This window comes from Pseudophryne corroboree, chromosome 5 (assembly GCF_028390025.1).
Source record: "Pseudophryne corroboree isolate aPseCor3 chromosome 5, aPseCor3.hap2, whole genome shotgun sequence".
Lineage (NCBI taxonomy): Eukaryota > Metazoa > Chordata > Amphibia > Anura > Myobatrachidae > Pseudophryne > Pseudophryne corroboree.
In genome coordinates, this window is record NC_086448.1 from 609959993 (window position 1) to 609974125 (window position 14133).

The window sequence follows — 14133 nt, forward strand, 5'->3', positions numbered from 1 at the left end:
GGGGTTATATTTGTGACAGGATTCTCGATGTTCTAGGAGTACAGGATCACTCAGAGGCTGCTATAAGTCCGTAAATAATAAAGGCAGCCGGCAATCAAGGCACTTTAAAAGTGACAGGCTTAGTTTGCCCCTGCCCTGTGTCTAGGTACCTTGAGCATCAATAGAAGCCTTTAGTTTCCCCGAGGCAAGTGTCCAGGCAGCAATGAGACTTCAATATGCAGGGCGGCAGGTAGCCTTCAGCATGTGAGGTGGCAGTTAGACCCGGTATATATAAAAAAAAGAAAAACACAACAAAGGTTGACCTGATTAGTGTTGGAGTATGAGAGGGGATCCAAGTGTGCAGGAATATGTGTCACAGTTCGGCTTTAATGGCGTCCCACGCCGTTTGTACGCCGGTGGGCCTCAACTGTCTTAGGCCAAATTCTGGTGGATTTATGAGGCCGTTCTCCCTGATCGTTAGTATATTGCAGAGTGCAAGATACCCTTTATCGGAATGTGTAAGTGCAAACTCCGTTGAGGAGGTTTTGGCTGAGGATGAAGCTGGATTTTTCCAGGGAGAGACGGAGCCCAGTTAAAAAGCAGACATCGCGATGCTCCGCCCACCGGAAGTCCCCCCATAGCAACATTTTGAAGGGGCCCCTGTCCCAATGCTTTTAGATAGACATTTCTCTGCAGCAGTTGTTAATTTTATGTCCTATAATAGTGCCCTAGTTCATTTTCTGAACCATAGTAGAGCCTTATTTAATCTTATGTCCCATAGTAGCGCCCTAGTTTCTTTTATGAATGACAGTAGTGCTTAAGTTCACCCAATGTCACATTTCAGAGCTGCCAGTACACATTATGCTGCACGGTACCCCCAATATGATATATAGGGCTCCCCACTTATATTGTGCTTCATTACAGTGCCATGTTCCATATTACTGTATATAACATTAAAATGCCCTCCAGTTCATTTTATACCACACTATAATGAGCAGGTCCAGGGGAATACCTAGATATATTGCATGCCCCAAGGAAAAAGTTTGAAAGGACCCCTATGTACCACCCAATGGCGAAAAATGTATATAACACATGTAACTGTGACAGGGAAGGTGAGCCCCTCTCAGCTCTGAGCCCCATAGCAGCTGCACTGCCTGCACCTATGGTAGCTAAGCCCTTGCGCCCCTTTTCGCTAGCCTGCGAAGCCATGCTCCCGCACCGCCTTCACCATGCATCTTTGTCGTTGCCTGACAGCATTCACAAATCCAATTTGTATAGCTCCACATTCGTTGCATGGCAAGGCCGGCACACTCGTGGCTTTGCGTGTGCACATTTGGCTAAAACCTGCCTCTTGCGATGTGAATTCTAGCAGCGCTCAGGTCTGAATGACCCCCCATGTGCACTGCATGTGGGGCAGATATAACATGTGCAGAGAGAGTTAGATTTGGGTGGGGTGTGTTCAAACTTAAATCTAAATTGCAGTGTAAAAATAAAGCAGCCAGTATTAACCCTGCACAGAAACAAAGTAACCCACCCAAATCTAACTCTCTCTGCACATGTTATATCTGCCCCACCTGCAGTGCACATGGTTTTGCCCATTAGAGAACAATTTTGCTGCTGTGATCAGGTCTGAATTAGGCCCTTGGTCTAATATATGGCCAGCATTAGTGGAATGTAATTACCCAGTCCCTGCAATGGGCAAGAACGTAGTCCAGGCCTCTGCACAACCATTCCCAATATTTATTCATCTGCCAGCACTGCATAACTCATATAAACCTAAGGGGAATGCAGCTGCGAACGACATTGGAGGGATTGCAGCAGGTATTGAAGATACCTCCTACATTTCCTAATATAATGGCATTAATACCTTGGCCTCTAAAATAGGATTTTGGGGAGACATAACCACAAATATAATTTGATAAATGGGTAACATACTATATTACCCATTTATAGTATATTACCCCTAGTGTATTAGTATACTATTACAATTATTTTTTTATTGTTTTCCCTCCTGCAGATGCTGCAGATGAAGACAGAAATGCTGCAATTGGAATGCAACTGACGCAGCAATATGGCTACCTGCCTTAATATTTTAATATTAATTAATTAATTAATATTAATATTTTACTTATATTTTTTTTTTTTTTTTTTTTTGGGGGGGGGGGGGGGGTTCAAAAAAGTCTGCATATGTTAAATTAATATTACAGTAAAGTATTTATAAGAAAAAAAGTGTGATTTTTTTAATCTATCTATTTATTATTAATATTATTACATTTTATTTATAAGGCACCACAAGTGTTTTGCAGCGCCGTATAAAGGACAGTACAGGGAGACAAAACTTAACATTACAGTAAATAAATAACAAAAATAAAGTACAGGTAACAAAGAGCATCACAATTCTCAAAACATAATACAGCTTAGATGTAAGTAGCGAGTGAGTGATCAGCGTACTACTAAAAGCTGGTAACCCTAGCTGGAGATGAGCCTTTACCAGCAGGAGAAAAAGCGGGTAAAGATGGTCGCTGAGTAGGAGAGGGCTGTGAGTGAAATGTGTCGAAAAGAGGGTTTTGACAACAAGAGAAAAGAGGGCCCTGCTCTGAGGAGCTAACAACCTAGTTGGAAGGGGCAACAGACAGATGACATGAGGTCAAGCGTGAGGTAGCCTGATGGCAGGATGTAAGCAAAGCAGAGTTGGTCAAGGCATGAGGCAGGGGGATGGAGAAGCAGCCTCAGGACTAGGTTATGCATCGGAAGGGTATGCTTTGATGAATAGGTGGGTTTCATTGCCCGTTTGAAGCTTTGCAAGGTCGGGGAGAGTCTACTGGAGTAGGGGAGCACGTCCCACTGAAGGGGTGCAGCACGGGCAAAATCTTGAACTCAGGCATGGGAAGCAGTGACCAGTGTAGAGAAGAGGTGATGGTCATTGGCTGACCGTAGGGGGTGGGAGGGAGTACAATGAGAGAGAGGATGTTGGAGATATAGGGAGCAGTGGAATTAGAGATGGCCTTGTATGTGAGGGTGAGGAGTTTGAAGAGGATTTTGTAGAGGAATGGGAGCCAATGCAGATTTTGTCAAAGGGGAGTGGCAGATGTGGGGCGGCGAGAGAGGAAGATAAGCCTAGCTGCGGCGTTGAGAACAGATTGGAGGAGAGCAAGATGGGAGCAAGTGAGGCCAGTGGGGAGAACGTTGCAGTAGTCGAGCCGTCTATCTGTCTGTCCCTCTATCTATCTCTGTTACATATAGTAAAACCTTTATTTGTATTCAACAATTAACTCATCAAATAAAGTAATTTGTGGTGTTTAATGGCTCAGTTATTTGGTTACACATAATTAAGTAGTTAGATTGGGTTAATATGTCAGTGGGTTAGAAAAGAGAGGGAAATAAACATAGAAATGGTACCGATGTTTAATATTTTGCGTTTGCAATCACATACGCACATAAGATCGCATTTAGCGATCACAATTTAGAGATTGCATAGCAGCATTTGGACCCGCCCCGGTTTACTCCTTTCTTAAGTTGTTTTGATAGATTTCGCATTTCCTTTTTATGGGCATTTGTTGGGGGATTCGCAAAAGTGTGATTATTCGCAATTTTTGGATTCACAATAGCGATCAACTCTGAATAACCCTGCTATGCCTGTTGGGAGATCCGTGCTATGCCCGATTTTGACTATGCGATTTCTCTTGAACTCCCCCAGAGCACAGATAGCCAAGATTTTGACTATCTGTACTTGAGATTTTGTCTATGTACGATTTTGACTAAGTTCCAATTTTGACTATACTTTGTACTAGATAGTACACTAGATAGTCAAGATTGACTTGCCTGCACAGTCTATCTTTCCTTGTAATACCGACCCCACGGGAGTGCGCATCGGGATCGAATCGGTATCGCAAGCTGCCTAACACCTTGAGATATGCACTAACTTTCCTTAAGATTTTGACTATATAGTCAAAATCTTACAGATTTATCTCACCATGTGTACACACCTTAAGGTAGGATAAATTAATTAATTGAAAGAATATAGAAAAAACAACAACATCAAGGCCTACCAAATAAATTAATTCTATTGGCACTAGGTTGGTGATGCACCCAAACTTTAGTATCAAGTAACTAACAAAACTGGTTGCTAAGAGGCAAAAGGAAAAGCCTTTTATTTTGGGCACTCTTCTATCAATCAACAATGAAAAATAGCAAAATAAAATAAAATATAGCTTTTGATACTCAACCCTTTAAAAAGCACCATAGTGAACAGAGCCGGCCCTAACCAATATGATGCCCTAGGCAAGATTTTGGCTGGTGCCCCCTAGCACCGCCGCTCATTCTGCAGAAGATGCCTGGCATGAGTCAGCTGGCAGCTCTGCTAACGTCGGGCACCTTTTGTGTATGAAAATGCATCTTATTTGCATTACTATGTGGCTAGGATGCAGAAGCAGCTTCTGCTGATTAAAATTATATGCAGCATGCCTATGTTCTGTGTGCGTCTGCGGCTGTATCTGCATACGAATTGCTACATTACAGTGATTTCCAGGAATACACTGCAACGTAGCATTCGTATGCAGATACAGCCGCAGTCACACACAGAATGTAGGCATGCCGCATATCATTTTAATCAGCAGAAGCTGCTGGTGCCCCTAAGCATACCAAATGCCCTAGGCATTTGCCTAGTTTGCCTATGCCTAAGGCCGGCTCTGATAGTGAAATTAAGGAATACCTTGTAGTGGTATATAATAAATTCAGTCTGTCTTCACAAGATATTTTTCCACCCTAGAGTTTCCTTCCAAGTAATGATTATCATATGGTAAATTAAATAAATGATAATGCTGATAAGGTATCTCATCCATTTAAAATCTCCTAGTTATGTGCTGAAACACCAGTATGAATCATATGTATCAATCATATTCTGTCATGAATAACAGTTCTTACATATATAGAATTAACCTACGGTATAAATAACTTGGGTGACACAGTGATAACTGTAATTCTCAGTACACTGTACCACGGATAGCCTGGATGCTAAATAAATTGGTTTAAATTAATATATTTGGTACCATAACCAACTGCACTTTGATCACATAGACTGGTGTGTCTGTATGTATCATCTAGTCAGATCGCAGTGAAAGAGAGAAAGTGAATTAAGCAGTTGGATACAAGCCGCAGGGGGCAGGTGAGGCACACAGGGCACATGCTTTGAGTAACAAAGTTAGGTAACAACACAGCTTTGAACTCGGGTGGGATCCAGCAATGGGTGTTCATGGCGCATACCTCCAAACATGACCCTTTTTTTGGGGAACACAAAATGATCTGTTCCATCACCCCTCATCCATAGCAATCCTCATTTTGGTGCCCTATGCCAGCAAAAGCGTTGGTGCCACCACCCACCATATTTGGAATAGGGACAGTGCGCGCCTTCGGTGCATGGTCCAAAAAGTGGCGTATTCCAATTCAAATTACGCCATGCACTAGTACATTATTCACAATCATACAATAGTGTCCCTCATTCACATTATGTCACACTATAATGTCCCCTTTTCACGTTATGTCATACGATAGTGCCCCTTATTCATGTTACACCACACCATATCACTTCTTGTTGATATTACATTACACCGTATCGCTCCTTGATAACATTACTCCACACTGTATCGCTCCTTATTCACAGTAATAGCACACCTTATACACATAATGCCACACATTAATGTTAGTAATGCCCTTATATGCATAATTCCACACAGTAATGCCCCTTACACATATGCTCCACATTAATAATGCCCTTATACCAGTGGTTTCCAAACTTTTTTGAATCACGGCTCCCTAGAATTTTAAAATTTTTTTAAACGACACCCCTAGGCCAAAAATTTCTTATTGAGAAATTTAGAAAGAAATATTCCATTAAGTAGATCGCGTTTATATGTCATCCTTAGGGTCAGTTGTGTGGTGAGGGACAAGATTTGCTTCTGTTTGGCCACATATTTTATGACTGGCAGCCACCAGCACTGGTTTTGCCTATTATATTGACCATGAATAATTTGACTTGGTCTTGGACCACCAACCCAGGGCACCCCTGCAAGTGTCCCGAGGCACCCAGGGAGCTACGGCACACAGTTTGGGAACCTCTGCCTTATACACATAATGCCACACAGTAATGCCCCTTATGCATATGCCCCACATTAGCAATGCCCTTATACACATAATGCTACACAGTAATGCCCCTTACACATACTAATGCCCTTATACACATAATGCCACACAGTAATGCTCCTTACGCATATGCCCCACATTAGTAATACTAGTAGATTTTCTGTTAAGCTCACTTTTGCTTGCTGGCAGTCAGTGTGCACTGTGTCTGTGCAAAAGAGAGAGAGAAAAAAGGGCTGTACTATCGGTGCACGTGAGGAGGATTAGATCTGGTTATCACATCCACCTGTGTTAATTTTAAAATGTAACTTTTATTAGTATATGCTTAAAATTGGTGCGAAATTAGTTACACACACACTAAGAGTATAGGCGAAACATAGAGGTTAAAATATGACATAAACAAAACATGAAAGTGCGATGAGATATAATAAAGGTGATTTAAAGATTAAAAAATGTGTCCGCGTGTTTACTCTAATGTCTAAGTAAATATAGTATATTAATCCTTAATTGTATCATTAGTTGTTTTATTTGTCCAGTCAATGAACGATTTCTAAAGGAGGCATTGGAAGATGTAAATGAAACGAATGTAGGTGGTATACTGTCAAATATATGACACACTGTTCTTATGCTTAGGTGTATATGCTGTTGTTATCCCGAGAAGGAGAACGCCTTCTTTGTTAGGGACTTATGACACTTTAAGATTGTCTAGGATCAGCCTAAATGTACTGACGGGTTGAGTATGAACAAAATATCATTTACCATGTGACACTCTGTTACAATAACCACCTTCTGTATTAGGGACTAATGACACCCTAAAGCTGTTCGGATTCAGTTCAAATATGCTGAGATGCAGTCAAGTAGAATTTAGATAGTATATTGTTGGGTGTGTGACATATTGTTATGATGTCCATATATTCTCACTGTTCATACAATTATGATATTAAAGTGTACACACTATTATTATCCCTAGAAGGAAAACACCTTCTTCATCTGGGACTGGTGACACCTTTGAGTTAATCGGAATCAATTAATATATATTGAAACATTCATCATAGTGTATTGTCAGGTTGAATATGGGTAACACAATATCATATATTTGGTCTATTGTGACATGCTGGTGTACACACTATTACTGTCCTTAGAAGAAAGGTGCCTTCATTATTTAAGGACTGGTGACACCTCCCCAAAACTCAATTCGCTCCCTTATCGGGTTCCTGATTATCTACACTGTAGTTGTATTTAGTAGCAGATAAATATATAATGATCAGTTCCGATATTCTGATGTTCAGAGTGTTTGTACCGTTGCAGGGAAAAACACCTCTATTGTTAAACGACAATGATATCTTCCTGAATAATTGTATATATTGAGCCAATAGATTATATGTCACCACCCAACATTTCACTAAATTATCATACAGAAAGTTTATTGTGGCTTATATAGACCACATGACTGTAGTGTATATTTAATTACTTGGAATGTTAAGGTTAAGAAGGAGAGATTTATCTCTGTATTCAGCTCAACTGTGTCCTAGGTGTTTTCATATATTTATTACAGCGTGTGATCTGAAACATTTGTTGCAGTTGTTACTGTTAGAATATATCACAGGTGTTTCATAACATTCCTTGTCTTTTCTCAACTAAATATAATTGCCTATTATTCCTTATATCGTTCCAAAAAATCTATTAGCTAGTACGGTGTTACTGGTTATCTCACTGATGACTACAGTTCTTAATAGTTACTAATCCTCTATCAGCTGCTTTGCACTAGTACTATTAGAGAGAGGAATATCTCTGCATTCAGTTTAATAGTATCCTGAATGTTTCTGTGTGTTTATTGCAGAGTATAATCTGAAACATTTGTTGCAATTATCACTGCTGAATTGTATCACTGATGTCTCATAACATTCCTAGGTTCACCATATAAGAGTACAACGTATCTTTTCACAATTCTACATAATTACTAGTTGTTCCTTATATTGTTACAGAGAATCAATTAGCTAGTGCGATGCTGCTTATTATCTCACTGAGGGGCAGATGTATTAACCTGGAGAAGGCATAAGGAAGTGATAAACCAGTGATATGTGCAAAGTGATAAAGGCACCAGCCAATCAGATCCTAAGTGTTAATTTACATATTGGAGCTGATTGGCTGGTGTCTTTATCACCTTGCACATATCACTGGTTTATCACTTCCTTATGCCTTCTCCAGGTTAATACATCTGCCCCTGAGTCACTTATCTATTGAATGAATCTGCAGTTCTCTGTGATTGAATCTCATCTACCAGCTGTTTTACACTATTACTATTAACCAACACTGCACATAGTATAAGTTAGAACTGACTAGACATTTATCTTAATATAAAGACATGGAGCCACGCGGACACACGCTGCCCACACGCGTGTTCTGCCGTTACTCTGACAGCTTCGTCAGGGCTGAAAAAAGGATGTAATTGGGGTCCTCTTCTTGGAGCCTTGATTCCGAGTTTATATATAAGAAATTGTGTGTGTCCAGATACAACATCGTCTTCTGCACTGTGTCTGTCCCTGCAGCTCCATGATTTTTACTACTTCACAAGACCACTGCAGAGAAAGAAATTACCATTTGTTTTCTAAGTAAGTATATGTGCATTGTTTTAATATATTTTATTGTTAAAATATGCATTTCAGCTATATAATATTTTAGAATATATAACATATTTTTGCTCTTTTGTATTTATATATGAGGTCACTACTAACTAAAGCTAGCTGTGCCACTTCAAGTTTTTTTAATGCAAATAAGATGCACGTTTTGAGTGAAAATGACGCATAGGGTGGCCGAGTCACCCTGGACTTGGTGCGCTGAGAGAGGCTGTTTGGCGTGACTGAAGGCACAGTGTTTGAGGACATGTGTACACTGTGACACCTCCACATTCTCTCTCAGCGGTAACATTATTGTGAAGGGAGTCCTCACCAGTAAAGACATGGTCCTCTCTTCCCCATGTTGGAGTTGTCAGCAGCTTTCTCCAACCACATCCAGCCAATCAGGAAGATCCGCCCGGAGTTCTGGAGTGGGGCTGCCTAGGGTGGCCGGCGGTGCAGAAATTAAGCCATTTGAGTGTGGGTGCCCTCCTGCATGCCCAGGGACATCAGGAACCCACAGATAACACCTCCAAATGGCGAGCCATGGGACGTGAGTAGGGGAAGAGAGGGAGGTCCAAGCCACATCTGAGCTGGAAGATGAACTCAGTGCGGCCCAGCTGGGCCAGAGTTTCAGTGCAGTGGCAGCCCTTGCTGTAGGAGCTGTATCTGGATCCGAGACTCCTGCCCCCCCTGATGGCAGCACTGATTGCAGGCATAACGGAACACTGTGTGTACTACAGATGCTGGACTGCAATTTTAACAGCACAAGAATTAGTTTTAAACCTGTACAAAGTCGCAGATAAAGTTAAGCGAAACTTAGAATGAGAAAACGACAGAGCCTTTGCACCATAGATCTTTATCTACAGATTCATCCTCATTCGCACACAGATGTACAAATGTCAAATTGATCAGTGCAATTTAGTAAAGTAGTTTTCTCACTTCCAGTTAAACTTGTGCAAAAAAAAAAATGCACATTTTGTGGGTGCGCTAGTTAGGGGACAACTGATGGAGTAATTCAATTGTTGCTCCGTTTGGGTGCAAATAGCCGCAGGCACACACATCTCAGCTTGCAGCCTTCTGAGGTGGTGGGATGAATTGTGCAAAAAGTCAGATGTCTGGGCACCCAGACAGAAGTTTTTCGCCTTGCTTGGACAGGTTTAGTCGCATAAGTATGTTTAAGCACAACATGCGAGAAAAAAAACAAAACATCTAAATATAATATCCTGTCACTTTAGATGGAAGATTGGGCACAATTTTTTTTTTAATTGCGCCCTTATTGCTGCCAAGTTGCCCAGATCTGGAATGCCGAGTGGGGCTGTTTGGCATGACTAATGCAGCAGTATATTAGGACACACTGTGCTATCTATCAATTTTTTTAATATATAATTTAAGTTAGAATAAGCATATATTACATTGTGAGATGTCATATCAGCAGAGACAGTTGATTTCTGTTTTATACAAAGCTTAGTGACCTTTTTATCAAAGCTGAATGACATCACAAAGGCTGTTTATGATGTAAGCAAGTTACATGATTAGCATACAGCACTGAGGTGAAAAAATCACATCCTGCCTACATTTTACCATTGCTATCTATCTATTTATAGGCTATCCAGGGCCAGAGTAAAACTAGGGCGCATGGGACTACAGCTGCAGGCCTGCACATAAAGTTAGGCCCTTCGTCATTATGGCAAGATGATAAGCAGCCCATCTTGCCACACAGTCGGCCATATACCATAGCACTAAACTTATATTTCTATTTTATTTACAAAAGTATGCAATTTTTCTGCTCTTACATATTTAGGGAGATACTGGGGCTGATAGTCTACGGGGGTGTACACACCCACATGGCTCTGGCCACACCCACAAAGCACTATAGGCCCTTGATAATTTCAAGCCCCAGGCCCATGTGGCCATAAATCTGCCCCCCCCTATCTCCCCATCTCTTTCTACCTCTGACATTCTTCTTGCTTTTTCCATTTCACTTTCTCCCCTGTTAAGGGGGGTACTCACGGAGCGATATTCTAAGCAATCTGACTAGATTGCTTAGAATATCGGCAGGATCGCTCCGTGTGTAGCCCCTTCGGCGATAGCGATGCGCGGCCCCGCACATCGCTATCGCCGCTGCTAGATTGGCCTGCATGCAGGCCAATCTAGCGGGTCGCTCACTTCACCCGCTGGGTGAAGTGAGCGGCCCCCCCGTCTCCCCCCGCACGCTCAGCACAGATCGCGCTGTGCTGAGCGGCAGGAGAGATGTGTGCTGAGCGGTTCGCTCAGCACGCATCTCTCCTTGATCGGCCCGTGAGTACTGGGCTTAACTCTGTATCTCTTGACTCTTCTCTTTCTCTTCACCTCTGCCATCTTGCTCTTTTCCCCTCTCTCACTCTCTTGCACCTCTGGATCTCTGTTTTTCTTCTGCCCCATGTTTGTTACTCTTCACTTCCCAAACTCACTTCAAGTAATATCACTAACGTGGGGCCTGATTCAGAGATATCCGCAAATGCCGTTGCATTTGCGATTTAGTATGCAGCAGCTGTGGGAAAATATGCCAATTTCTCAGATGCAGGGATTTATATTGAAACGCCTACTGGAGGCGTGTCAGTTCCGCTACTTCTGTACGAAGACTGGGTGCACACCATGGCTGTTGACAGTAAAACACTGGAGTCATTGTAACTGCATACGGGATCGCAGTTGCAGGCGATGGTGACACATCCCTGAAACAATTGTGACACACCTGCTTTTGAGTCACCATACCCTTTTATCTCCCAGAAATGCCCTTCCTGGCACTCACTTTGGGAGTGCCAATCGGCTCCTAACTGCCAAATTACAGGCTGTGTTTGAAAAATTACAGTTAGGAGCCGATTGGCTGGTACTTTATCACTGTGATATTTATCACTTTTCAGGCTTAGTACATCTGGCCCTTTGTAACAAAAATCCTCACTGCTGCAAGACCAGTGCGGCACATGTGCAATACAACATATGCCTGCACGGTTGCAAATATCACCCCCAGTGTACAACATTTATATTGCGTTCATCTGTGATTCAGGCCAGCAAATGGGAGCTGTAAGCGTTCACCTAACAGTTACTAAGAAGGAGATTCAGAGTAATAAAAGAAGTTAAAGCACCCAATGTTTACTTTTGCGCATATGTCCCCATGTTTTCCGCCGGGGTATGCAGATTGGAATTGCATAGAGGTGACTGAGGTAGTGGCAATCGGTGTCATGGTCATGCTGGTGTCAGGGACTGGCACCACTGGCATCTGCAGCCATGTACCGTTGGACATTCTGAGCTACCATATGGTTGCTCTAATGTGCGATAGTGCAGACAGTGTCCAATCAATGAATTGTGTGCTCATTGTCACAATCCATGCAGTTTCTCCTCCATGCCTGCGGTGGCGCTCTCTGCTCTGGTGGTCAGCACTCTCTGCTCTGTATCTGCAGCTTGGTAATTAGCTGTTACCACAGCTGTGAGCAGCACCTGAACTCACTACTTAGGCCAGCCACACAGGCTCCCTGTTGCCAGTTCATCGTGTCAAAGTTGTTTCAGCTCCTGGTCCTGGTTATGCTGGTCTCTACTACTAAATCGTCCATAGAACTGCCAGACTCTACCACAGTGCAATCCTGTCATCCTGCTACAGTGCATATTCTACCAGTGCTATCCTATGATCCAGCTGCAGTGCAATCCTGGTACGTGCATACTCTACCACAGTGCAATCCTGTCATCCTGCTACAGTGCATATTCTACCAGTGCTATTCTGTGATCCAGCTGCAGTGCAATCCTGGTACGTGCATACTCTACTACAGTGCAATCCTGTCATCCTGCTACAGTGCATATTCTACCAGTGCTATTCTGTGATCCAGCTACAGTGCAATCCTGGTACGTGCATACTCTACCACAGTGCAATCCTGTCATCCTGCTACAGTGCATATTCTACCAGTGCTATCCTGTGATCCAGCTGCAGTGCAATCCTGGTACGTGCATACTCTACCACAGTGCAATCCTGTCATCCTGCTACAGTGCATATTCTACCAGTGCTATTCTGTGATCCAGCTGCAGTGCAATCCTGGTACATGCCTACTCTACCACAGTGCAATCCTGTCATCCTGCTACAGTGCATATTCTACCAGTGCTATCCTGTGATCCAGCTACAGTGCAATCCTGGTACGTGCATACTCTACCACAGTGCAATCCTGTCATCCTGCTACAGTGCATATTCTACCAGTGCTATCCTGTGATCCAGCTACAGTGCAATCCTGGTACGTGCATACTCTACCACAGTGCAATCCTGTCATCCTGCTACAGTGCATATTCTACCAGTGCTATCCTGTGATCCAGCTACAGTACAATCCTGGTACGTGCATACTCTACCACAGTGCAATCCTGTCATCCTGCTACAGTGCATATTCTACCAGTGCTATCCTGTGATCCAGCTACAGTACAATCCTGGTACGTGCATACTCTACCACAGTGCAATCCTGTCATCCTGCTACAGTGCATATTCTACCAGTGCTATCCTGTGATCCAACTACAGTGCATCCTGCTATGGTGCAATATCCACTACTGAACAATCCTATTGCAAAGTGCCTTCACAGTCCACAGTGTCTCTAGTATTTCCACAATCTACACCGTTTTCAAGTACTCAGTCTCCTGGCATCCCATGTGCCCTCAGTTCTCCCTTTCTTTTTGTGTTCTCTAGTTATTCCTGGTTGATATTTATTGTTTACAGTTGTACACTGCTTTATTAAACTTACTATTATACCGTGAACATCAGTCCCTGCTAATATGTTCTCAAAATGGGAAATCCAAACGGATTCTGACACTCATCAGTGGATAGGACATGCATTTGCATGACATTGTCATACAGACACAGTAACGGCTGCCACAAAAGCAGCAGCCGCTTCTACCGCATCCACCTCTAAATCAGGTCCTAAAATCCAACGTGATGACATAATATCTATTGGTAGTTGGTTTTATTATATAGATTCCAAATGAACCATTATTGTACACCACCCTACATACGTTATAGTTCACCTCTATACATTACACACAGGCCCGGTGATAGCCGCTCAGCAAAGCGATGCAGTGCAGGGAGGCACCAGGCTGGAGAGGCGCTCTGCCCGCTCTACATCCCTGTGATGAGCTGATGTCCCTGCTGCTGCTGCCAGCTGCTGCGCCTGTCTCACTCTACGACAGGCAGTGACGCTGGCAGAAGCCACCTCTCCCCCTCCCCTCCCCTGTGACAGTGCAGCAGTGTGCGGACCTAAAAGGGGGCAGAGCTACATGGGAATAAGGGGCAGAGCTACACGGGGCCAGGATGCAGCAGGAGGATGAGCTGCTACAGCTCCAGCCAGCCAGACTTCCTTACATAAGTGTCTGGAAAGAGAGTGTGTGAAAGTGTGTGTGT

The 14133-nt window shown here is 42.9% G+C and overlaps 1 long non-coding RNA gene across 2 annotated transcripts in view; it reads right to left on the minus strand.

Moving 5' to 3' along the window:
* LOC134928126 (uncharacterized) overlaps positions 1-14133 on the minus strand; it is a 57517-nt gene that overhangs the window by 15483 nt on the left and 27901 nt on the right. Inside the window, exon 3 of one of the 2 annotated variants that reach the window (XR_010177829.1) lies at positions 8326-8693. The exons of the other annotated variant lie outside the window; for it this stretch is intronic. This is a non-coding gene — a long non-coding RNA (uncharacterized LOC134928126). Of the gene's footprint in view, positions 1-8325; positions 8694-14133 lie in introns of those variants that run through there. 2 annotated transcript variants of the gene reach the window in all.